Genomic DNA, 27,184 nt, shown 5'->3' on the forward strand with positions numbered 1-27,184 from the left:
CACCCCCCACCCCCACCACCACCCCCAGGCCTGGATTTCTGTCTATAGCCTTCTGGCTCCTACACTACAGACCATGTAACCTTCCTGCCTCCATTCCTAACTCTTTCATTTACTCTTCACGTTTTAAAGTTGAAGGTGGTGGAGGTTTTAATCACCTATCGGCGCTGTCTCTCACAACCTTTCCGAGACATACTTTGGTGAGCACAGAGGGGCATGGAGTCAATGTCTTCTGAAGCAGCTTCTCTACTTAACATCCAGCTAGCCACGGGGGAAGACCGTCTAAGGCCACCTGAAGGAGAAGAGGAATCCGGCATTCTGTCCAGCATCCTCCATTTTTAAGATGCAGGCAGCACCGGGACCAAAGAGCCAGTCTCTGTAGCTCCAGGCCCCGCTGTGAGGGAAAGGGGAGGGAGCCAGGCCACCACAGTCCCAACAGACTAACTGGCAGATGGTGGGTCAGGGGACACCAGAGGATGAAATGCTCCCCCCAACAGGTGGGTAATCTGAAAGATAAGGGGCAGGAAGGCTCAGAAGAGCTTGGAGCAATGAGAAGCATCCTTAGATTCACTACACCCCTACAGCACAGGTGTGTTCACACTGGAACAAATCACGAGCTCCACACCATGACTTGCACCCAAAGGCTTCAATAAAAATCATTTAGAAAGAAAAAATGCTTCTTTGTTAGCAACTCAGCAAGAAAGAAAATCTTCAAGCTCTGGCGTCTCTATGATGGGAGAGAGAGACTGGCTCTCTAGTTCCTCAATGAGAAAGTGAAGGGACGAATTATTCCTTAGGGTCAACAAGGCACTGCAGAAACTGCACAGAGAACAAAGACCAGCGAACCACCTCTTTGGATAAAGATTCAGATCAGTAATGGACACAGGAAGAGTGAGGACTCAGGAAAACTCCAAAGAGTGCAAAGAACATTATTCCCACTGCCCTGCCTCACTGGGGAGGGAGCGTCCATGCTGGAGGACAGGAGTGGGCTGGGATGCCACCCCCCACCCTCCGCCCCAGGACGACAGAGATACAGAAATCCTATAAAACAGAAAAATCAGAGCCAGGCACAGTGCTGTGTAACTGTAGTCCTAGCTGCCCGGGAAGAGGTCTTGAGCCCAGGAATTACAGGCCACCCAGGGCACACAGTGAGACCCTGTCACAAAAAAAAAAGGGCGGGGGAGAGGGAAAGAAAAGGAAACTGCAGAAATATCTTGGCTTAAGGGAAAAGGAAAATGGTAATTTCCAGAGTTTACTTAGTACCTAATACATGTTTAATATGATGGTGTCAACCCTTTATTTCAGTCAAGGCTCATGACTAGATTTGAGGTATTTCATTGCACCATTTTACAGATGAGAAAGTTGAGACCCAGAAAATCTGCCTAAAATCTACATATACATAGGAGAATTAATAGAGAAAAGATCTGAATCACATCTAACCCCAAAGACGCTCCTCCCAAATCACCACAAGTGGCCAGGGCAACTTGGAAGAATCCTCCCTGCCGCTCCCAAGGCTGGGGATCAAACCCAGGGCTTTGCACATGACAGGCGAGTGCTCTACTACTAGCCACATGTCAGCCCTTTTGAATTTGAGACAGGGTCTGGCTGACTTCAAACTTGTGATCCTCCTGCCTCAGCCTCCCAAGTAGCTGAGATTACAGGTGTGCAACCCAACCTTGCACCCTGCTTTGGAAGAATGATCTTGAAGAACAGGATGGAAAAACTATAAAGTAAATCAGGTGAGGAGGAATGAAAAAGTTATAGAGAGCTGTGCCTAGGGATAATGGCAAGTTCCTTGACATAAAACCCTACAGCTAAGAATTTTAATTTTAAAACCTTTTATATTTTTTCCAAATTTTACAGCTAATGGAGATCATTGACATCAGCTCACTTTCTAAGAAAGAAACCAAGAATGAATGACATGTTTCAGCCCAAAACATTTCTGGCCTGTTTTCATCCAACACTCACAACCTTTGCTGAGTACCTCTGTGTGGGCGCACCTTTACAACTCTAACTAATCGTCTCCTAAAATGCCTAAATGATGCATCCTCTGTGTACACCTTTTCTTTCTTTATTCTGTGCACACAGATTTCCCAGAAAATCTGTCTAAAATGCACATATACATAAGAGAGTCAATAGATGAAATAATTGTTGAGCCAAAGATGAACCACAGTATTCCCAGGGTCATTTATGTCACCCAAATAAGGATTATATGACCCTATCCGAGAGTTAATCACCATTCACTCAGTGATCGTTACATAAATAATAAAATTACGATGTTCTGATTAACAAGTGATTCTGATGAGTAAGAACATTCAGGCTTCTCCAGAGGCCTCATCTGGGATTGAATCAGGTTTAGTTTTCTTAGTTACAGGATCGATTAAATTCCAAGTTGCTTAGACCTTAAGGTTGCAGTGATGATGGTCAGCACCCCCGACATGGGGGGTAACAAGATGTTTCCAAAACCCCTCTTTCACTGTCAGCCTCCTGAACTATTAAAGTAAAGGGAAAATACACTTAAAGTCATCAACAAAAAATTAGCAAACCTAAATTTACATCACTTTTACATCATTCAGCAAATAAAGAACTGATGCCTACCAGAATTAAACAAGCTACCACAATAGCCCACTTTCCTCCAAACCACACTCCTACCTTTCCTGTTTAACCATGAAAGTTTCTTTGACCTGTGTCACTTTCATTAAAATACTAGTCTAGTTTCCTTAAAATTACTACATTTCGGTTCTGACATTTGTTGGTATTAATAAGGAGCCTCTAAACTTTAAAAATGTTGATTCATAATCAGATGACAAATATTTTTTTAAACTTTACTAAAAAGTATACACACAAAAAAACATTTATAGCTAACATAATGGTTAAAATGCAATCTTTCCACTTAAGTCCAGGAACAAGCCAATGTTGAGGTTCTAGCCAATGTGATAAGATAGGAAAAGATCCATTAGCTCAGACAGGACTTAATCATAGAGCTCTTCAAATCTCAAGCACACTCTTTGTAGCAGGGGCTCTAAAAAGAGATACAATCCTGAAGGAAAAGGCTTTGTCTTTTTTTCTTTTTTTTTTTTTTTTTGGACACTGGGGATTAAACCCTGGGATGCTTATCCACAGAATTACATCTCCAGCTCTTTTCATTTTTTAAATTTTGAGACAGGGTCTCACTAAGTTGCTTAGAACTTTGCTAAATTGCTGAGACTGGCCTTGAACTTGGGATCCTCCTGCCTCAGCATCCCTAGCCCCTGGGATTACAGGCATGTGCCACAGCACCTGGCTACTTTTTGGTGAACTTAGTCCAGGAGGGTCACCAATATCCAGATGGAGACATCCAGATGGGAGTTAAACACACAGGACCCCCGGAGAGAGGTCCCAGTGAAAGGTCAACCACAAGGGCAGTAACTGGCATGTCATGATTTAGGTGAAGGCAAATTCAAAACAAAACTCATCCATTGATGAGCACCTGGGATGGCAGCCTGGGAAGGACATCACTGTCTGATAGTGGGTGCTGAAATAGAATCCAAAAGGAGGCAGGAAAAGAACAGGGACCAAAGAAGTAAGTAAGAGACAGGAGGGCAATGAGACCAGGCTCAGAAGACGAGCAGGAAGCAGGTAGGGCTACTCTGAGAAAGTCACTGCCCAGCGAATCTCTGGGGCAAGTTTTCTCTTTCTGCATGTAACTCACTCGCACAGTTTTCCTCTTGACTTCAGTTCAAAAGTTTCTTTTTGACTTTCTGCTCTTAAACTTTTATCTTTAAATTTGAGAAACTTGCTGTGTTAACTCTGAATCTAGAAGCAAAGTGTTATCCATACCAACTCCATGACTGGGAAATCTCACAAAACAGAACAAACATTATGGACCACAAATAAGGTCACTCCAAAGTTGTTTTTGTTGTTGTTTTGTTTGTGGGTTTTTTTGTATTTTAAAGTCTATATTTGATCTTTAACAGTTGCTTTAGGGAACATGCCAACTGCCCTTGAGAATTAAGTGAGCAAAACACTCAAACAGCCTGTGGGTTTCTTTGGGTTGCATTCAAGTAGGGCTGAGGCAGGCAGCAGAGGCCCTGGCCCACCATGGTGTCAATGATTATCTACATACTCAAAATGGGATCCAGCTGTCAGTCAAGTCCCAGGGTTCAGAAAGGGGACCAGGAGACCGGAGAACAAGGAAAGTCAAAACCAGTTTGACCAGACATGTGTTTGAGGTACAACCTAAGCACACAGGCAAGAGCATCAACATGGACAACAGAGGAAGTCTAACTGGCCCGGGGCCTGGAATTGCAAAGGACAGTAACTGAACACGTGGCTGATCAACTCAAGGTCGGAAAATAGAGGAAATGATTCTTCTATGTGCCCCCAAATTCCTTTAGTGTATCTACAATGCAAATGTTTAGAAGGGAGAAGAAAAGTTCCTCACATGCTAAAGAGGCTTGGAGTGCAATAGAAATGGAGCAAACAAATCTTGACCATCCTCAAAGGAAGTCTCCCTGAATTATTTCACAGATGCCTTAATCCTCCACTTAATTTTGCTTGTGTGGACAGGGACTTAATGATTAATGCCGGACATGACAGAGATTGCTATCAGTTTCTTAAGTTTTCCAAAGGAAAACCCACTGAGTGGTTTTCCACGCACCACGTGGTGATGGGAGTGGGGAGAGAAAGACCAGGGAAGCTCCCAAACTTCGATTCCTTTTCACACAAGCCTCAGACCCGCTAGGGAGACCACACAGGGAGACACTGGAGAAAGCATTTTGGCAAACGGCTTAGATAGTTCAACCTGAAGTTTTCTTTTTAACATGAGTAAAAAAAACAGTAACCTTGCTCACGGACGCAAGCCTTTCTTTTCCTCCCAAACTGTCCATTGCATATTATAAAAAGTAGACCCCTACATCCTCAAGAAGCTCTTCTGCCATCCCAAAGCAGCACTTACAGAAATTGTAAATTTGTCACCTCGGTTAATAGCCTCTGGTCTCTTTCTATACATCTTCAAGACACAAATTAAAATAATTTCCACAGATACTTCAGATCATATATGCAATGTGCTTTTGTTCCCAAGAATTCTCTTAACTTTTGATTCTATCCAAAAGTATGAAAAATGAATGTTAATGCAAATTAATAATGCTCCGTTTCAGTCCTAAAGCCCATGTTGCAGAAAGCCTTCCTAATACATTTAGTTCCTTGTTTTTAGATACAAATTCTGCCTTTTGTTTTAGTCTTAAAGACTATTATATCCAAAGACAATGATAGTATCCAGATTAACTACTACTTCACTTTCAAAAGCAAACAAAACTCATTTTCAATTTGAGACCACTAATTTTTAAAACTAGAGATAAATTATAAAAGAATAACAAAGAGTTCTGGTGTGCTATTGCACAGCTGAGTGACAGTATTGACTGTATCAGATCTCAAAAGCCTAGAAGAAAGGATTTTGAATGTTTTGGCAATAAAGAAGTGATAAACGATTGAGATAGATGTTTAACTTGATTACACAATGTGTGTATGTGTGGAAACAGCACAATTCCATTTATAAGAATTATTGTTTTTTATTTATCATATAACTATAAATGAATTGCAAAAAAAATTTAAATATCAGCAACAATGACAGCTATTAAAATGTCTTGACTCATCCTAAGGTACATCTAACACATAGGTGCATACATGTACTTAGCCTTTTAAAAACAAAGAAACTGACAGGAAAATTAAGTAACACCTTACTCAGCTAATTAACTGTGTGAAGTATTTATGAAAGTGCATTTTCACAATGGAATTTTCAACAGACTGTCAAAGTACAAAATGTGTTACAAGAGAATCCAGTGAATATCAACTGCATGAAATTTCATAAAAATTTAGCCAAACCAGGCAACTCACGAGGCTGAGGCCAGAGGATCACAACTTCAAGACCAGCCTTGGCAACTTAGTGAGACTCTGCCTCAAAATGAAAAATAAAAAGGGCTGGGGATATGGCTCCCATATTTTGTTCTTCTCTCTAGTAAAGATGGCACCCTGGGTTCAATCCCAGTATTGCACACATAAACAAATTTAAAAACCTATGAAAAACTTACTAAAGGGCATAAATACTTAAAAAGTTTGGAGCCATCTATGTTATTGGATAGGAAGATTCAAATCAAGAGTAGGTCAATTCTCCTTACATTGCTAAACATTCAGTGCAATCTCAGATTTTTTTTTCAACAATGTGGTAGGTAGATTTTTTACAGTTCATCTAGAAAAATTAACCTTGTGGAGAATAGTCAAGAAAGCATATTTTGAGGGGGGGAAATGTTTATTTGCCCTACCAGATAATAAAATATTCTATAAAATTACAGTAATTATAATGTCTGCTACTGAGCCCAAATAGTCAAAGTCCAAAAACAGAAGTTATTAGGTGAGTCAGAACACGACAAGAATAGTGTTCCAAGCAGGTAAAGTTGGGCACCATAACAAGGAACAAACAAGGTTTTTCTCCACCCCCACCCCAACCCCCCGTCTCTGGGGACAATCTCACTGGTGTATAAGACCAGCAGCAGCCAGTCTTCCCTAACCACATGCAAAGTCAAAGCCAAAGGTGTGTGATAGCTTCTCACCAAGTCCCTGAGTGAGGCTGAGCCCACACTCAAGGCAAGCCATGATTACCACCGTGTAATCTACCCTTCAGGTTCTTGTGGGAGAATGGAGGCACTGCCTCTATGCTTTTAGAGGCTGGTCCCAGAGCCAAAGGGCCACACAGGCTGCCATTGAGTCACGGGTGAGTACAGTCCCTGCTGACCAGTTGGTCCTGCTTGGAAGCATCCACCTCAAGCTCAGAGCCCCTTTGTTATCTAAACTTTCCAAGCCTCCCTCAGTGCTCGGTAGCTGTCTCTTCCCTTCAAAACGTGATTAACCACGGCAAATTCTGCAAAGAAAAGTAACTGCTTCGCTTTAAGACAGGCTACTCCCACAAAGGGGCGGGGGGGGGGGGGAGAAACTCAGAGGATGAGTCTTAACAGTCAGAAGGACTCGCTGAACGCTTCACAATGATGCAACCTCATTCGTATTTGCTGAGGAAGCAACAAAGATCTGTATCATTTGAAATTCTGAACAGGTCCTTAAGGGGAACACTGTTTTACAGTTTATGGTGTGACAGCTTACCTGGGTCTGATGTCCCTCTCCTTAGTTTGTTTTTATCCAGCCAAAGCCATGCAACACTCTCAGACGACAAAATAAGATGCCTGGAGGTCAGTGTTTTCTGTTTCCACTTCTGGTGGGGCCTCAAGGTACCTGCGAGCAAGAAGAACTGTTAGAGAGCCCCATCGTATTTCTCAGCTGGGATTACTAAGAAACCTGTGGAACAGTCAATCTTGTTCCTTCTTCTGAGTCCCCACACTGTCAGGGGAGGCTTTACATCCTGCTGCTCGGTGGCAAAGGGTTACAGCACTTTCCAGAAGCCTACAAAGGCTTTTCTTCCCTTCCTTCATTTCTTTTGGCTCTAGAGGGAGAAGTTGTTGGGAAATAAAAGATGCTCAAATATGAGTGTGTGCGCGCACACACTTGTGTATTATGTATTAAAAATAGATTTTAGGCTGGGCGCGGTGGCCCATGCCTGTAATCCCAGTGGCTCCAGAGGCTGAGGCAGGAAGGTCGCGAGTTCAAAGCCAGCCTCAGCAACATGAGGCACTAAGCAACTCAGTGAGACCCTGTCTCTAATTAAATACAAAATATGGCTGGGGCTATGGCTCCATGATTGAGTGCCCCCGAGTTCAATCCCTAGTACCTAATAAGAATAAAATTTTAAACTGGAATTCACAAAATTCTCAGGTATTATTTAAGCTTCAATTGCAAAACGACATTTATTGTCAAGGAAATTAATTTCAACTTTGTTGAGAAAATATTACAATGTGGATAAGCGTGCCTTAAATAAAAGCTAACCCTTTTATTTTTATTAACTAGGACCATGTTCTAGGGACAACTAAAATGACACATAACAAGGTAAAAGCTGAGTGGTCCTTTTGGATCTGTCACTTAATCCATAGGATGGGCCCACAGGGACAATCTCCAATCAGTCACCTATAAGTCTCTATGATCCTGGTTTTGAAACATTTGCAATCCCCACTCTGCCACTGCAGGACACAAAAGAGGGAAGAGATTCAGGGAGATTTGCTTAGTAAAATGCAATCCTGACTGGCATTGCCTATGATTTCATTTACTTTTTATAGCTTGGCTTTCCAACATAGTAATTGCTTTCTTTTTTTAAAGACATGGATTTACACCACTTTTAATTTGAGTGTCCCTATACATAGATTTCAGTCTATAATAATAGCACATTCACAAGATCCCACCCAAAGACCTAAATATAACAAGCAATTTAGGAGGATTTTCTTTTCCTATGAAGCAAAAATATTAAGGTAGGCAGAGGTGACTTATCTATCTGACACCAAATGACAATCACTAAACCAGCTTTTATGACATTCTCAGGGAGAAAAAACAACACACAACTTCATACCTTATTTCTTCTAGGAAATTTCTTTCTAAAAAGTGTCAGAAAATTTTAAAATTATGTTACATTGTTTTACTTCTTATGATCTCTGGTCCTGATATTAGTAATTAAATCTTACAATGAGAAAAACTGTTTTCCCACTAGTATCAAGTCTCGAGGCAGGTACAGAATTCACCTTTGTCCTTCGATTACCCCAGGGAAAAGCGTCCGTAAGTACTTTTCCCAGAATCATAAAGCTATAGAGACGAGCATGGTGTTGTTCTAAGAACCACGTGTGCTCTGACCTCTGATCAGACTGAAACAGCTCTACTACAGAGTTCCTTACCTCTGGCAGCCCATGCCCTTCTCTACAGGCCTGGAGAGCTACTGCATAGTATCTCTTGTTTGTTTTGGTGCTGGGGCTGAATGCATATAGAGTACTAAATGGGATGCTGGTGAAGTGGCTGATATAGCCCCTGGCACCAACAGGCTTTTTGCCAAGTGAAAAAGATGCTATCACGGCTGATGAAGTAGGCTCTTGGAAAGATCTTCTCTAATCCTTTCATTTCACAGACAAAGCAAAGTGAGGACCAGAGAATGGACGTAATGCACAAACCAACCATATGCAGCTCAGCAAGTCGTTTACACACTGGGACAACTAAAGGATTCACTTAGGACTTCTACAGATGAGGAATGAAAACACAAAAATGTTCAAGTTCACAAGGGGCTTCATCCTAAGGGAGGCTGGCTACATCTGGTTATTGCTGAGTGTGTGCACAAATAACCACTTTCCCCACAGGAGCAGGCCTCCAATGGATGATGGGTAAAATCTGCCTTTATTCAACTTCAAGTAAGTCTTCATCTTTGCTTGGCCGGTGGAGACTGTGCACTTCTATCTGGTTCCAGGCTAGGATGCCACCCACCCCATCAGGATGCAAGAGAGAACACCCAGACCCAATGCCATCCGGACCCACATGGACCCCATTCCTATTCAGAGAAAATGCCAACTTGAATAGAAATCATTTGAAAGGGTAGGGGTTCAATATGGAAAGGAAAACTCTGCTAGTAATTTTAAGTTTAAGAAGAAGCGCTTTTGCCCTAATCACAAAGGCTCTTTACACTGAAACCCATCAACCATCTGCATCATGCTGGGCTTTACCCCTCCAGATTTCACTTCAGGCTAAGACTTGGCTTACAGCAAACCAGGTGCCAGGTACAGGCAAGTTTCTCTAGTTGAGATTCCCACCTGGTTCAGATTTTCCTCCGAAGTGGATTTCCTAAAGACATTGTAAGCAAACCCAAGTCAAAGTCAGATACCTTGCACAAAGGGGAAAGGTCGGCAAATTTTAAAATAAAGTAAAAATCACTAGCCAGGGAGGGGAAAAGAAAGAAAAGAAAACCGAGTTCCTCTTTCTCTTTCAGTGCCCTAGTTTGAAAAATCTGCTTCTTCAAAACGGGAGCCAGGAAGGAGGGAACCTAAGATGAATGCAAGAAATTTACTTTGGACACATTCACAGCAGCCAAACCCAGCAACGTGACCCAAGCAAGCCCTTGAAATGCTGCCCCACAACACCGCCACTAGCCCCACATTCCAGCAACCTCACATGGAGTAGTAACCATACCAACTCCTCCTAACTCAGGGGATTTCACCACAGACACTGTTGCTTTTGCAAGGAGGCCAGGGGCAATTGTCCCCACCAGGGGAAAGCAGTACAAGTCTCCTGTTAGCATTCAATGTGCCTGGGATGATGTCAACCAGCTCTTCAAGTGCGAGACAGGCACACCTGGGCACACGGTTGGGCCACTGATGGCTCTCAAAATCTACCTTCCCCTTTTGTATCTCATGGGTGCTTTCTTCTCAGTTGATTTTCTGGAAAATTACCCAGCACTGAGAGCTCCATCATGGCAAGAGCATTCATTTGCAGAAGCTCCTTTGGGCCAATAATATGATAGAAGAGGAAAACAGAAGCAAGAGTTATCAAGCAGGCTGCTGCAGATTCTACCAGGTGGAGACTAAACTGGAAGATTAACAGTGTAAATTCATTTGGGGGAAGCAACAGCAAGAAGTAGGTAGGGGACAGGACTGTATTTGAACCATCTCTGTCAAATCCTGCACCTCACACAGTACTGAAGGACATGGTGTGTGTTCGGTAAGAAATATAACAATGACCAGTACAGAAACAGGCAACTCTTAACTCCAGATTTTAAAAAAACAAGACAGAAAGCCTGTGGTGAGCCAATCTAAGAAGGGAGTGTGTGATACAAGGCAAGACAATAATTATTGCAGGCAAACATTCTGCAATAAAGAAAACTGGACTTCAAGTATGGATAAGTGGATGGAAACTGGGAAGCCATCCAGAGAGAAACCACATAAACAAAGTTCCCGAGCAGAGCTTCCAATAGAAATAAGTGGTGAGTGGCATACCTAAGGTCAGTTTCCTAGCAGCCATGTTGGAAAAGTAAAAAACAGATGAAAACCAATTTTAATAATATATTTTAACCCAATATATTATAAATGTCTGGGAGACTGAGGAAGGAGGATTGATATTTGGGGGCCAGTCTCTGAGCAACTCAGCAAGACCCTGTCTTGAAAATAAAATGGGCTAGGAATGTAGCTCCGTAGTAGACTCCACCAGGGTTCAATCCCTAGTATCACCAAAAATAGGAAAAAAAAAATTAAAGACTAAAAATATTAACAAGATATTTTATATTTGGGAGGTTTGTGTGTGCCATCATCAAAACCCAGTGTGTATTTTATATTTATAACATACCTTAGTTGCATTCACTTTTTTCCAAGGGCTCAACAGCCACATGTCACTAGTGGCTACTGATTTGCTTACACAGGGCTAGAGGCAAACCGGTTAGGTGGTTTTTTAAGGGGCAGTAATTAAACCAATTAGACCAAAGCAGAGGCTTCCTGGGGACACCCTAAACAGACAACTTAGACTGGAGCTGGAGGTGCAGCTCAGTGGTAGGCTGCTGCTGCCCAGTCTTGGCAGTGACTTCTCCTCTCTCATCCACATAGTGGGGACTCTCCTTGCGGATCACCAGGCCTCGTGTAACAGACCAGCTCTTGCCCCCAGCTCCCCAACATGTGCAAGGCCCTGGGTTCCATCCCCAGCACCAATGAATGAATGGATGGACGGTATCAGGCTGTTACCTGTGAGGGGACAGAAGGAAGCAGGTGATGTTCTAGAATAGGTAGTGACAGAAGCAAGGTCCTGTTATCAACCACTGTTGCTGCTGCTCTACCCTCAAGCTCTCAGAATCGCGGGGCCTGCAGCCTCCCTAGACTCCAAGTCATCTGCCGTCCACCTCTCATGGGGCCCCTGGTCCCTCCAGTCCCTTTCCCAGGGACCCTCCTTATTGAACTTGTCTCCATCAGTTGGACCTTAGTTATTTCTAGTCATTATTGTGATAATGTCAACACCAACCTGAAACCCTATGTCCCTTAATTTTCCTGGATAAGCCTTACTGATCCCACAGAAAATAAATTCTGAAGTCCCATCATGCCATCCCTGCTTCCTGGTCTGGCCAATCTGTCTAGAGATGCCAATGGAGCAGGTGAAGAGGGGAGACAGGGGATTTTTTGCATCTACCCAAATATCCAAAGCCACCAAGGTGAGACCCCTTCACGCTTACCTGATAATCCCCCTCCCACACTATTCTAAGAACACCTTCCCTCAATTTCTTTCCTCTAAACCTCAGACTGGAGCTGGAGGTGCAGCTCAGAAATTAATTCTCTTCTTTGACATCCTTTCTGAGCCATCTCCTCTCTTATTCTTCCACTTCAAACTACTTCTGCCTCTTCACCTGGCCTGTTGGCCTCAGGAGACGTGATCTCCCTGCCAAGGGCACCTGCCTGTGCTCAGGACCTGAAAGACCCCTCCACTGTGTCTGGGGCCCCTCCACTGTGTCTGGGGCCCCTCCACTGTGTCTGGGGCCCCTCCTGGGCTTCCTAGCTCTTCTACACAGCCCCTCACTAAAAAAACTTCCCTTGACCTTTCAAGTTGTCCCTTCACTTTTATTACCAAGATTTTCCCTCAAAATCCCTTGGAAAAAAAGCATACCTGCATGTGACATCTCTCATCTGCGAACATTCCTAACAGCAAGGAATTCCCAACTGTCCTCTGAATGGTTCTCAATGATTCCTAGACTCTAAGACCCACAGCCTTTCTTCATTTATTTGCAATGAACAGAGAAAAGTCATAAGGAAGAAAGAAAAATCAGTTGCACCTCCGCACCCCGAGAGACCCGCAGGTAGCGACCTGGTGAATGTCCTCCTCCCTGTCTGTGCAGGTAGACGCACCTGCGTGGCTCTCCCTGGCGTTTCGTCTTAGACATTCTGTAAGCAGCCTTGTTTTTCATTTGCCCTGCCCACCTCCTCCCACACTGCCCACCTCTCCTCCTAAACAGCATGTGTACAAGAATCTTCACAGCCTTTCCGGTTCTGCAAACATGGGATCATGTTTTACATGGTCTGACCTCCTCTTTCTCATGGGACTCCTTCCAGGTCAAGTGAATGGAAATCCAAGGCCTGGATGTGCCACCTTTTATCTAGCTATTCCCTGCTGGAAGCGTCCACTTAGTTTCCAATTCTTTGCCACTACAAACAACGCTGCAATAAATAATCTTGTACAAACAAATTACATACGGCAGCTTTTCTTTCTATGGGAGCGTCCCAGGGCAGGAACTGCTGGTTCAAAGGCTAATGTGCACTTAAAATTTTGATAAACTGTGCCAGAAATCTTTATAAAATGGTTATTCCTCCCAGCGATGCTGGGCAACTCCCTGTCAGTAAGGGACATTGCAGCTTTTTAAAATTCACTCCAATCTTGATGGCCTCATGTACACAAAGTTTAAGAATTCTCCTTTGCCTCGCATCCTGCTCAGGAAATTAATTCTCTCCTTTGACATCCTTTCTGAGCCATCTCCTCTGTCTCCTATTCTTCCGCTTCTAAAAAATGAGTATAAACAACTCTGTCCTGTCCCTGTCTGCTCTCTCTGCAGGCTCTGTGGCAGGGTTTTAGTGTCCCCTCTAGGAGATGAACCTTAACCCACACAGCAACAGGGCCCTTGCTCTTGGAGTTCCAGGTTTCTAACTAGTGACGGGACCTTTCTCATAGGACTGCTGGCATCTCAAAACTCAGAAGGGTCAAATCCAAACCTAGTCCTCCCCCAGTTCTTCCAGTAGAGTGGCACCTTCCAGTAGAGTGACTCATTGTCACCAGTGCCCTGGCTCACATGCCCACTGCCACTTCACCCCTCTCTCTACTTTGTCCACATATCAGCCAGCCCAGCTACTTCTCCTCTCTCTTACCCACATAGTGGGGAACTCCCCTCACAGACCACCACCTGCGACAGCCCAGCTCACACCCCCAGCCCTGCAGTCCAACCCTCCTGCTCCTCTCTTGCACGCCCAGTGAGGCCCGGGCTTCAGTCCTTCCAAGCTCTTGTTCTGATGCGCCTCTGCAACCTCCAACCCATGACTCTCTTGTACTACAAACACAACAGGTGGCTGTAGCCCAAAGCTTCTTTTCTCATAGGAAAAGAATTTATGGAGAAGGAACAGAAAGGTAAACAGATGCTTACTGGAATTCCCTCTGTTGCTCTGGCCCTGCTTCAGCCAAGGAAATGTCTCTCTCTCTTTTGGTCTTAAAAAGGAAAATATTTGGCCAGGCTCCGTGGTTCATGCCTGTAATCCCAGCCACCCTGGAGCCGGAGGCAGGAGGATCACAAGTTTGAGGACAGCCTCAGCAACTTAGCAAGACCCTGTCTCAAAAATAAAAAGGAGAAAGGGCTCTCGGTATGACTTAGTGGTAGAGAGCTTCCTAGCATGGATGAGGCTCTGGGTTTAATCCCCAGTACCACAAAATTTTTAAAAATGAGAAAAAAATTAAATTGGTAGAAGAAATTAAACCAACCAGCCATGTAATATAAAATGACAAGAACCTGCACTAGGGCTTATGTATTCACTCACAACATGAGCAAAAGCTAAAGACAAAAGAGAAGAATCACCCACCACAGTCAAAAGCACCCTTCACTTATACAAATAGCAAAGAATCATTTCACATGCACATCTGTCTCACCGCTGGCAATAAAACCCAGGAGGACAGTCCTACACGATGAGGGAAAAGAAGCCTCCAGAGCCGGCCAACCAATACAGAAACCTTGGAGAAACAATGCAAGAACAATTTAGCACAATACCTCATCTTTACGCTAGTAATATGGCAAAGAAACAACAAAAATAACTACTCAATAAATATTTGATGCCTGTGAGTTTACCTCTATTCTACATAACTGGGGGATGAAAATAGAGAAATAAAAGACAAAGTGAATGACCTTGGAGAGTACACACACCAGCTACAGAGATGAAACATACCTACGGAATAAGAAAGGATGAAGAAAAATATTGTTTCAAAGACAAAGAATCAACAAAAATGAAATATGAATGAGTAGCATGAGATTAAACTAAATTCCGTGGGATTTGTTACGTGGAAATAATGTATATATTCCATTTTGGTTTTTGCCTAGTTTTCTTGCTTTAAGACACAAAAGTACAATGACATGCCACCACCCCTCCCCCCAGTTGTGCATATGAGTGTATAACATCCTACCTTAAAGGTTTTCTAGCCTGGCAGTAATGGTTAGAAGCCAGGTTTCAGTTATACTTACTGAACACTTAGGAAAGCCTATGAGTACCCCTCCAGCACAGGACCCCAGCCTCTTCTGATGGAGACTGTCAACAATCCATCATCCTGGTTAATGGTAGGATGCAGTGTCACAGATAATTTAAACAGCTGTCAGAGCTGAGCAGCTTTTCAGAATTCCATATGGCTTGTAAAATGCACATGTGTTGCAAGCCCTTCCCCCTCTTAAGAAAGAGCTGGGAGGCAGGATGTGAAATCTGACAAACTGGGATTCAATCCTAGCTCCACACTTCAAAATGCTCATCTACGATCCCCACGTGACATAGAACAGGAAGCGTTCGCTCGGAAAGCCCTGTGAGTGCCTAGCACAGTGCCTGACACACCTAGGTTGAGCATCCCTAACCCTCAAACCCAAAATGCTCTGAAATCCAAAACTTTTTGAATGCCAACTTGATGCTCAAAGAGTCTCTGATTTTGGAGCATTTCAGATTTGGGGTTTTCAGATTAGGTATGCTCAGCCAGTCAAGCCCATACAAATATTCCAAAGTCTGAAAACCTCCCAAATCTAAAATGCTTTGGGTCCGGAGCATTTTGAATATTCCATTCATAAAACATATTCCTGAAATGTCATTAGCCACGCCTTTCTTCCCTTGAGCTCAAACTTTTACAGCATGTCACTTCCAGACTACAGAGTTTTCCAAAGTGAAACAGACAAAACTCCATGCCTAAGTATGAATATGAAGAATTTGTAGGATATCAAACACCTAAATAAGTTGGAAGGGTAATCCAGCTTCCTGGATCACCTGTGGCTCACACTTGAGGGAGCACTGATGATCTAAGTTAGTTGCAGACCCCAAAACCCAGGTGCACTACAGGAACTGTGAAGATTGGTGGGCATCTTAGTACAGAGAAAGCCTGGGTCCTCCACCGTGGAAGACCCACCAATGACGAGCCACAGCAGACCACGTACGAGGAGTACGAGGAGATGCGCAGACGCCCTAGCTCAAGGTATGGACACAACTGAGTTTCTCCTACCTCCATGCTCTGAAGTGAGCTTTAACTCACACCAAGATCCCTCATTGCAAGAGCTCAGAGACTCCAAAGATCCCAGTGGAAGAATTCAAGCAGGAGGAGGAGCTGTGCAGGAGGTGACAAGTGCCTGTCAGCCCAGCTCCGAGGCAGGCTGAGGAAGGAGGATCACAAGTTCAAAGCCAGCCTGGGCAGCTGAGGGAGACATCACCCAGCGAAAGAAGAGAGGAGGAAGAAAAGGAGGTGTGTGCAGAATATTTCAAAAATAGAATCAGGGGCTGGGGTTATGGCTCAGCAGTAGAGCGTTCACCTAGCGTGTGTGAGGCCCTGGGTTCGATCCTCAGCACCACACAAAAATAAATAAGTGAAGGTATTGTGTCCAACTACAAATAAAAAATAACTATTAAAAATAAAATCAGAAATTGTCCTGTAAAATAGTCATTTTATATATAGGATAGAATTATGAATTAATAGAGATTGGTTATTTGGTTTTTGCTCTTAATCTTACCCTACCTTTTGCATAAAGGTATCAAAGTTTATATATATTTTTTTCAATTGAAAGCTCAAGAGGGGGGAAAAAAAATCAAAACACTGTAAAGATCGTCCTTCCCCTCCTGCACAGTGAAAAACCTTTTGCTCCGTTAATGCTCCTAGTAAAGAACAGGATGCAAAGCTCAGCCCTAAAGTGAAGAGGGCTACCTGTTGTAAAATGCAACAGGACTCTACAGCAGAGGGCAGAAGGAACAGGACTCAGTGTTTACAATAAGCTGACCACGAAGAAAGATGATCGCTTTGAAATTGTGAGCTCCACTCCAGCGCCGATGTTAGTTATCAGCCACTCCCCTTTTCTTTTTCTATAAAGAAATCCAATGCAGCATCAGTTCGAATATATTTACAATACTTCTCTTGGAAGACATCCAGGGGCTACATTTGGTTTTAAAAGAAGGTTCCTCCTACGAGGAAGCTATCTCAAGAAGCCAAAACACACACTCTGAAAAGCCCAGCCTCTCATTAACATTTTCCAAGCACACAGTAGCTATACGCCATTTGGCACCCATCAAAACCCCTCCCAAGGCATCAAAATGCTGCCAACTCCTCCCCGCATTTATAAGAATAATTCCTGAAAAGGTGTCTGCTTGCAGGAGAATTCCACTGTCACTGGTATGCCCAGCAAAAGTTTACTGTCTCCCCATAGAGATGACTAGTTTTATTGACTTGGCCAAAGAGCAAAAATAGCTACAATTAAATGGAATTGTGAGAGCCAGATGAGATATAAAATCTCATTGTGATCCCAAGGGAGCAAAAGCTATGCTTAGCACATGTTTAAATTACACACCAGTCACAGGGCAGGCCATTGTCAGACACACCTCTCAGGAGAAAAAAAAAAAAAAAAAACAGATCAACCTGAGCAGAGGAAGTGTGTGCTGAGACGAGCCATTTCCTGACTTACAACTGAGACCAAAGCAATTGTCCAGGTTTTTCAAAGTAAAGTATCTCACACTCAATTATTTTAATAGGATAGGAAAAATCTGAGAAGCCCCAGGATCACACTTCAGTTCCTTTCCATTATAAGTTGGAACGGTTTGGGAATGTAACAGCTACAGAGGTCAGGCCTAAGAGACCTGACTAAATGATCAGCTCTCCCAAAATCTTCCTCATCAGTGTCAATTCCAGAATGACTCCCCCACACACCCCCACACATCCACGCTTTAATGGCAAGTATGCCTTAGAAATTGAGTAGCTACCTGGAACATCTTAAGGAATCATATTATGTTACAGAGGGTGCCCCCAACACCCTCTTCAAAGAAGCATCCGTAAATTTAATGTGGCACCTCCTCCCAAGGTTTAAGAAAACAAGCCAACTGCTGATTTATGTATACTGTAATCTCCCAGGTCTCCAGCCCCTCATCCCTGGGGAAAACTTCACCCTGTGATTTACAGGGCATGGCAATAACATTTAGTAGATTTGTTAACAATAAGCACCATGGTAAAAATTTAACAATAAGCATGATGTTAAAACTTAAAGACTGTCATGGGAATGCCACAAGTATACGGTACAGGTTCCCGTGAACCATCTGCATTATTATCACATGTGTATTTCTCATCGATTAGCATGAACATTGGGATGAGGGCAGGCAAAACAGCATGGTGTCCATATAGCATAGCTGAGACCAGTGCAAACTTCAGAGGGTCTGTCAACCAGGGCACAGTAGTGCACCTCAGGGAGGCCCCTCCCCAGGAGCTCACTGCCTCCCACTTGCTACATAGAGCCTAAAATTCTCTCAGAACTTCCGTCTTTTCTTGCTTCAGTTCATCATCTCATTTAAGATCTGTGGGCAGGGGCCACAGCACAACATGTGGAGTTTAGACCAGTTCTCCAGGAGGTTAAGGTAGACTCTCTCCTCGGACTGGGAACCTCTGCTATAGCTCAAGTTCCGACCCACTCTGTGTAGCCTTCAGAGATATTCTAAGGAGACAGAGAGGGATGCAGATCTCAGTGGCTTTCTAACTCTGATAGGCAAGACACGTTTTATCTTCTAACTTAGTGTACACATAGACACTGGTTGACTTGACAGGTCAGCTTGGAGAGGGTTTGGGATGCTATCTAACATTCAAAATGGTGAACTTTCAGTACAGCAGATCGTCCTCCCTGGATGGGCCTCATCCAATAATCAGCTGAATACAGAGTGAAGGACAGAACCAAAAGCCCAGCCTCCTGAGCAAGAGGAACTGCCCACTGCCTCTGGGTTCCATCTACACTAGCAGCTCTCCTGGGTCTCCAGCCTGCCAGCCCACTCTGCAAACTGAGGACTTGTCAACCTCCACGAGTGTTCGTGTCATTTCTTGCCAACAAATCTATGTACCTTATTGTTCTGTTTCCCTGAAAGCCCCTAACACACCAATGATGGATAAACTAACAGTTTCAAGAAATGATGCAATGCATATGGATACTTCTTATTCCATATTGTATGAGGTTGCTTCACAACAGGTGGGTCTTAATATGGGTCTTAGTTAAAAAAAAAAAAAAAAAGACAGAAAGCCAGTGAAATCTTTAAAGTCTGTTCATAGGAAAACACACATGAACCTGATCCACTAGACTAATTCACTACCCATGACTCACACTTTGAAAATCAGTCTTATTTTTTTTAAAAAAAAAGAGAGAGAGAGAGAGAGAATTTGTTAATATTTATTTTTTAGTTCTTGGCGGACACAACATCTTTGTTTGTATGTGGTGCTGAGGATCGAACCCGGGCCGCACACATGCCAGGTGAGCGCGCTACCGCTTGAGCCACATCCCCAGCCCCAGTCTTATTTTTTAAATGGCAAGGGACACACAGTGTTCTGCACCTGGTTTGCTTTCTTGGTCCACAGAGATTGTTCCACATTTGTTTAGATTGTTTCTATTTTGATTTTTTTTAAAAAAAAAAAAAAAAAAAGAAAAGAAAGCTAAGGAAGAGTTAAAAATAAGGAGTTCAAAAACCCAGAACAGCCAGGCATGGTGGCACATGCCTGTAATCCCAGCAGCTCAGGTGGCTAAGGCAGAAGAATTTCAAGTTCAAAGCCAGCCTCAGCAAATTAGTGAGACCCTAAGCAACTTAGCAAGACACTGTATCGAAATAAAACATAAAAAGGGCTGGGGGTATAGCTCAGTGGTTAAGTGCCCCCTGGGTTCAGTCCCTGGTACCCAAACAAACAATCCCAGAACAGAGATGCATAAAATACCAAAGTCAAGCTTAAACTAATACACAAGTTCCCTAAAGTCAATTTTAGGGCTTCCATAAAGTGGTGGGCAAAAAGAACCAAGGACAGAAGGAGACCTCCTCCTGGGTGTTTGTAAAGGATGAGTTCTTTCACTCCCTTTACTGCATGGCCTGTGATATAGCTCTCCTTCTCTTCCATTTTCCAGAAAAGATTAGAATATTCAATCAGGCTTGACCAGACTTATAAGAACAGGTTAAGTATTTTCATTCAGCTACACACACCTGTGGCATACAAAGGCTGGAAGGCACATAAATCATTTCTCCCATTTTTTTTTTTTTTACTAGAATTCCCTTTTTTTCCAGCTGAAATGAGCCAAAAATCTTTTATGATACTAGAAAAATCTTAAATTTATTCCTGACCTCTATATGTATCCTAAGCACAGATTTTCTGTGTTTTGGGTTTGTTAGTCTTTTTGCCTCCCTGGTACTGGGGATTGAACTCAGGGCCTTACCCTGCCTGGCAAGCCGCTCTACTTCTGAGCTACACCCACAGCCATTAAGCACAGCTTCTTATACCAAAAGGCACAACTTTAAGTTTTGGTATGTCTCTTGGTCAGATTCTCTCAGCCCTCTAACAGTCTACAATTTCAACAGAATATAGAATGAGAGAAATCTACAAGTGCTGGGGACTTGGAATTGTCTCTTTCTCCGACTTGTTACAGTACTAGGTTCTTCAGAGGGGCCTCAGGGGCTCCCCCCAACTTCACCCAAGGGAGTAGGAAAGGCAAGCTCTTGAGCCCTTGTGTCCTTTATCCCTGCTACAATTAATATGATCTCAATATTTGTTTTAGACTGGAGTTTCACACAAGCGTGGGGGGGGGGGGAGCAGCATTTTTCCAGAGGTGGTTCCCAGCTACCAGCAGAAGCATCATTTAAAAACAAATTCTCAGGGCACCCCGAGATCTGCTGAGTAAGCAGCTGTGAGGACTGGTTCAGCAGGCTGTGTGTCATCAAGCCCTCCAGGTGGTTCCAATGCCCTGGGGTTTGAGAACCTCTGATCTAATGCCCTTTCCCATTATTCTCTTTCTCCTCCTATTTCAATCCTACATCTCTCCTGCAGTACACATTGAGCAACTCTCCCCAAAACCCTGGGCCAACAGATTAGTCCTCTGAAAAAGCAAAGCCATCCCATAAGGCACGTGAAGACTACCATGGCACCAACGCATTTCTCTCTGCTCAGCAAGAAAGCCCATCCAAAAGGGTCAAAAAAAGCTTTGGTTCCTACAGAATAATTTAAGAGTACAGAATTTACTAAGACTTCAGAAATTTAATTTCATAAGGGATAAGTGATACTAAGAAATTAATTTCTAGAAAACAAGGATCCCTGTAGCCTCGGATGTCAGTGACCATCCTTACCTACAAGAATACCAAAGAGACAAAACATGGGAAGATCACTGAACTCAGCAGCTCCTTCCAGGTAAACCTGTCCAGAGACTTGAAAGCAAGTAGTGACACAGCTACTTCTCATCTCCAGAGTGATGCCATTAATTTCACTTTATCTTTTATCATGTGAGGTTAGAGGAATATATTGGCCATCTATACATGTGAACTGCTGACCTTCTGCAAAATATACAAATAACACATTATGCAGGCTAGCTATTGGTTGTAAGCCACAGCTCGATTTTAACAAACTTCGAGAATGCCAAAAGAGTCAGGTGCAGTCACGCACACCAATACACCTCACAGTGGCTTCGGAGGCTGAAGCAAAAAGATCACAAATTCAAGGTCAGCCTCAGCTACTTAGCAAAGCCCTAAGCAACTTTGTGAGACCTTGTCTTAAAATAAAAAGGGCTGGAAATGTAGCTCAGTGATAAAGTGCTTTTGGGTTCGATCCCCAGTACCCCAAAAACACATAACTTAAGAAATTACCACATGAAGTTTAACATCTAAACCATGAGAATCAATCTTTTGGTCCTGTTACTGACATTTTACCTTTTTAAAGTAAAATCTTTTAAACTAGTCTTTATTAAACACTCCCTAAATGAACATCATCTTGAAGAGTAAATATGTACCAAAGTGAATGAGCTTGCTTTGGGGAAGCCTTTTAGCGAATTTCCTGGATAACATGGCTCACTAAGAACATAAGAATTGCTACAACCTCTGCTCATTTATTTACCTTGCAAATATTTATCAGTATAAAGGGTTACAATGCAATAATGATTTGACAGACAAAGCCTTTCATCTCTGCAACCTGCTTCTTATCACAACAAGCTCCTGCCAGTTTGCTAATATCTGTAAGAGCCTGCCTAACAATTCCAGACCAAAGATACACACTGGAAAAACTTCCTTGACTTGGACCTTGTGCTATCAGTGCAAGGCTGCCTACTACCCTTACACAGCAATTGTGGGTGTGTTTGGGGTATGGCATACTGACTTACAAATAAAAACCAGTCAAAGCCCCCCCCCCAACTACCATCTTTATAGAACCATCACTAACCTCTTCCACTGATCTAATAATAAAGTATGAATTTCATGGACATTGCCTTATAATTATTTTGCTTATAATATAAGCTAATAGACTGACGACATCAGGCATTTCTTTTAAAAACAATTAACAACAACATCATAGCTATTGATAATATTAGGAAGGACAAAACTGAGTTTCATCTTATGCAAAATAAAGGGAGAGCTGGGTGCAGCAGTGTATGCTTGTCATTCCAGCGACTCAGGAGGCGGAGGCAAGTGGATCACAAGTGTGAGGCCAGGCTGGGCAGTGTAGTGAAATCCTGTATCAAATAAAAATTAAAAAGAGCTAGGGATGTTGTTCAGTGATATAGTATCCCTGGGGTGTTAGGAGACTTTAAATTTATATTATATATATAAATTACATATATATTCATGGGCAAACTACATTACTTTTAAGATTCCTTTCAGCTCAAACAACACTCATTGTGTCTTTGCGTCTCCTAACCACATTTGATTGGAAAAAGATCGAAGGTCCTTAGCTCCAAAGATACCATCTGCCTTATCAAATGCCCTACACCCTATTAGAAGGCCATTCTCCCTGGGTAGATAGTGCATTCTTTGGATTCTGCTGTCAAGCACACAAGCTAAGAAGTTGTTATTGTCTTTCAATGCTTTCGTTTCCATTCTCATGGAAAATCTAAAACACTTTTTTGGCTTTCTGATGCAGTTCTCATAGCAAGACCTTTTGGTTCTTATGCAGCAGAGTAAAGAAATCTGGGACCAAGACTTAGTTTTATCCACTGTTAACTTACAGGGAGGGAGCCTGAAGCAGGTCCTTTAACCTGCCAGAAACATTAAGCTTCTCTTATGACAATGGGCTGAATCCAATTATTTCTTTTTCATTTGGCAGCGATGGGTACCAAACCCAAGGCCTCACATATGCCAGGCAACTGCTCTACTACTGAGCCCAAATTACATGATTTTAAAAGTATCTCCTGTTCTGAAATGCATGCTAATAAATGACAACTATTAAAATAATATGGCATGATTTGTGACTTAGGACCACAATATTTTGAATATGCACATGTGAATATAATAAATTCTCATTTAAGTATCACTGTTTTAAAAATGGTTTTTAAAGCTTTGTCATATCTATGGTACACAGATAAATTTATAATTTCTGAATTCATTCAAGAATTTTAATGCCCTCTATGAATGTGTAGCGGTTTTCCTTTAGATAATAGCAAAAATTTGGAAGAGGTGTTATTTAATGTTGACAATAACATATGCATATGCCCGTCCATCTCAGAACTTCCCATTTATTGATTTGCTGAAAATTCCAAGTGTTGCCTGTCAACTCAGTATACTCCAAGTTGTAGTGAATTTTATGAATCATGAGATTTATCAAGCCATCAAAATGTTGCTTCAGTGACAGCTCTTCAGAAAATGCCACACTGCAATGACATTTCTCTTCAACACATACCAAGAATGCTGTAATGCCACCTATCCTCCTGGGCTCAGTTCCCTCACACACTTAGACTAATGGCCAGGGTGGGAACTGTCACCGTCTGCTTTACCGACATCTTCAAATGTTTTTAGGACAGGTATTTTTTTAAATTTTCAATTACATAGAAAACCAAAATAGAGCAAAACAAAGTGCTACCTATTGGCATCCTTTATACGGAAAAGGGTAGAAACACTTCCTAACAGTTATCATGAAATAGATGCCCCTAAACTGGCTGGAATTTCCCCCCACTCATTTTCACAATTAACATACATATTACATTGTTTACAGAACAGGTGTTTCTCTTTAAAAATCGTTTCTATCAGACCAGAAATCAAAGATCCATCTAAAATAAGGAAAACTGTGCTGCATTTATATGTGAACAACTACAAACCTCCTATTCAGCTCTGGCAAATTAACTAAGGTGGCTTGGTCCTCACAATCTTATATAAGCCATTTCAACTGGAGATCATGCCAGGGAACACCTGAGGAAAGAGATCTCATTAGATGCCCCAAAAAGTGTCCTAGGGTCATTAGATGCCCCCAAAAAGTGTCCTAGGGACAAGTCTCATAGCCTTTATGGCAGTTTCTTACCCTTGACCTCTAGAATCAATCTGATGTGAGCGCCAGGAATCTGCATCTTAACAGGTCCTAAAAAGAATCATTTATGCAATTTCAAGTTTGAGAACCCCCTTCAGTTTTTCCACATGTAAGACAAAATTTACAGACACTGTTTAATATCTCTAAATTTCTTATTTGACTCTTCTTTACAATCTGTCTCACCAGCACTGCAACCATCTTACCATCACTGTATGCTTTACCTTCTGATCGGAGTGGCTACTATCTTCTAGGCACATTCTATATTGCTACTTTGTTCTACAAGCATCTAGGTTGCTACTTTGTTCTTCCTCCTATATGGCTACTTTGTTTTGCATACATGCTCCACCTTCCCCGGCTCTCCATAGCTGCCCACATTAAGCCATTACTGTTAATTCAGTTTCTCCCTTGGCAACTCTTCCAACTATTCCAATATGAAATATGTCCTCCAGTTCATGAGGCCTTGAAATTTATATGATCCACAGCCAACAGCACAGAAAATAATCTAATAACAATGCCTAATTACTCATTCTGGATTTACCATGAGGCACGTGTTCACAAATCCTCCTTTCTTGTTAGCGTTGGGTGATGGTGCCTGTTATCTAGTCCTGTGCAAGTGTCAGTGAGCACAATAGCAGGTTAAAAATACACTACTCTAAATTTGTTGTTGCTGTATATGGAAACAATGCCTTTTTTTATATATATATGGTACCGAGGATCAAACCCAGTGCCTCATACATGAGCCACGACCCCAGCCCCCAACACACACACACACACACACACACACACACACACACTCTCTCTCTCTCTCTCTCTCTCTCTCTCTCTCTCTCTCTCTCTCTCTCAATTTTATGAATGTTTTCCTGTTGCTTTCTTATTCACTATAGCTGCATAGGAACACTGAGTTTTGCCAGGTGTGGCAGTGCACACCTGGAATGCTAGCTTCTGGGGAGGCTGATGCAGGAGGATCACAAGTTTGATGCCAGCCTTGGCAACTTGACAACACTCTGACTCAAAACAAAATTTTAAATAGAGGGCTGGGAGAACAGCTCAGTATGTAAGGCTCTGGGTTCAATTCCTGAGTGAGGGAGGGAGGGAGAGAGAGAGGACACATATGTTTTAAAATTGAAAGGATCCCTAAAAATCAGTTAATCCAGTGTAACTTCCTGCCCACCAGAATTACAAATTAAGAAATGGAAACCCAGGGAGAATGTTTTGTTCATGATCACACCACTATTTTTGTCAAAAACTACCCAGAACCTAGAGATCCAAGTCATCTTTTCAGTGTGACATGCTAACTACCCTGGACTATTACCTCTGACGGGACAGATAACAAGAAAAATCCTTCAAACACACACAAGTACCTTTTACATAGTTCACACTTGAGCATCCATCAGGAGGAAGACGTGAAGGCACCAATAAAGTCAGGTGTCCCAAAACATTTCAAAGAACAAACTCTGACATGATCATGTTTACATAATTAGTAAGGAATCTGACTGGGAGGGTGGGAGGAGGGACAGACACATCCACAACCACTGCACAGATCACGTGGCTGCTATGGTGTGGATCTGGAGCGGCTCCCAAAGGCTCACGTGTTGAAGGTCTGATCCTCAGTGCAGCCATGTTCAGAGGTGGGGCTTTGGAAAGTCACTGGCTCATGGGGCTCAATCTCATCAGCCCACTGAGGGGTTCACAGCTGAATGGACTATTGGGAGGTGGTAGAAACTGTAGAGGGTGGAGCCTAGTTAGAGGCAGGGGGTGCCCTGGAAGGGTGGGTCTCATCCCTGGCCCCTTCCCATCTCTCTCGGCTTCCCAGCCGCCATGAAGTGAGCAGCTTTGCTCTATCACGCTCCCCGTGATGTTGAGCCTTTGCTTGGCTACAAAGCCACAGGGCCAAGGGACTGTGGTCAGGGGCTGGGGTTGTGGCTCAGTGGTAGAGTGCTCAGTAGCATGCATGAGGCACTGGGTTCAATCCTCAGAACCACATACATGTAAAATAAAGATATTGTGCCCACCTAAAACTAAGAAATAAAATAAATATTCAAAAAAAAAAAAAGGACTGTGGACAGAAAGCTCGGAAACCATGAGCCAAAATCAGTCTTTCCTTAAGGTTTTTTGTTTTTGTTTTTGTTTTCCAGGTATTTTGTCAAAGCAATGGAAAGCTGGCTAACTCAGTGACCATGCAGAGGATGGCACCTAAGCAAAGCAAGAACAGATGAGTTTCAAGAGAAAGACTGGGCGGGAGGGCAGGGGTCACAGAACAATCAAGGAGAGATTTAGAAGGAGCACGGAGAGGAACCTAGGAGTTGAGGAGACTAGTGCTCTCTTGTTGTAACAGCCAAATTCTAATATAGAAAATGAAAAACACAGTAGGGACCATGAGGAGGGTTAGGTATATGTTTAATAATGAACAGACCCAATCAGTGAGGTTTCTTTTTAAAAAATCATGAGGGCTGGGGATGTGGCTCAAGCGGTAGCGCACTCGCCTGGCACACGTGCGGCCCGGGTTCGATCCTCAGCACCACATACAAACAAAGATGTTGTGTCCGCCGATAACTAAAAAATAAACATTAAAAAGTTCTCTCTCTCTTTAAAAAAATAAAAAATCATGAATAAAATGTAGCTCTTTGCTCACATACTATGAAATGTACTTCCCAACAAGGAGCCCAACAGACAGTTGTCAAGGAAGAGTTACTGTGGAGAACTATGCTTTCACAGAATGATTAAGATTTTCCAGAGGGAGAGCTCAAAATGGACACGTTAATGAAAATATTTTGGTTTCTGA

General features: G+C 42.7%; 1 protein-coding gene across 5 annotated transcripts in view; it reads right to left on the reverse strand.

Annotated features, from left to right (window-relative positions):
- Tiam2 (TIAM Rac1 associated GEF 2) overlaps positions 1 to 27,184 on the reverse strand; it is a 233,630-nt gene that overhangs the window by 166,981 nt on the left and 39,465 nt on the right. For 4 of the 5 annotated variants that reach the window (XM_048805929.1, XM_048805925.1, XM_048805928.1 and 1 more), the window contains exon 2: positions 7,129 to 7,257. The gene's annotated coding sequence lies outside the window, so the exon portion shown is untranslated. Of the gene's footprint in view, positions 1 to 7,128; positions 7,258 to 25,763; positions 25,877 to 27,184 lie in introns of those variants that run through there. The other variant, XM_048805926.1, reaches the window with a different exon arrangement.

The sequence above is a fragment of the Marmota marmota genome, unplaced genomic scaffold (assembly GCF_001458135.2).
Source record: "Marmota marmota marmota unplaced genomic scaffold, marMar, whole genome shotgun sequence".
In the NCBI taxonomy this organism is placed as follows: domain Eukaryota; kingdom Metazoa; phylum Chordata; class Mammalia; order Rodentia; family Sciuridae; genus Marmota; species Marmota marmota.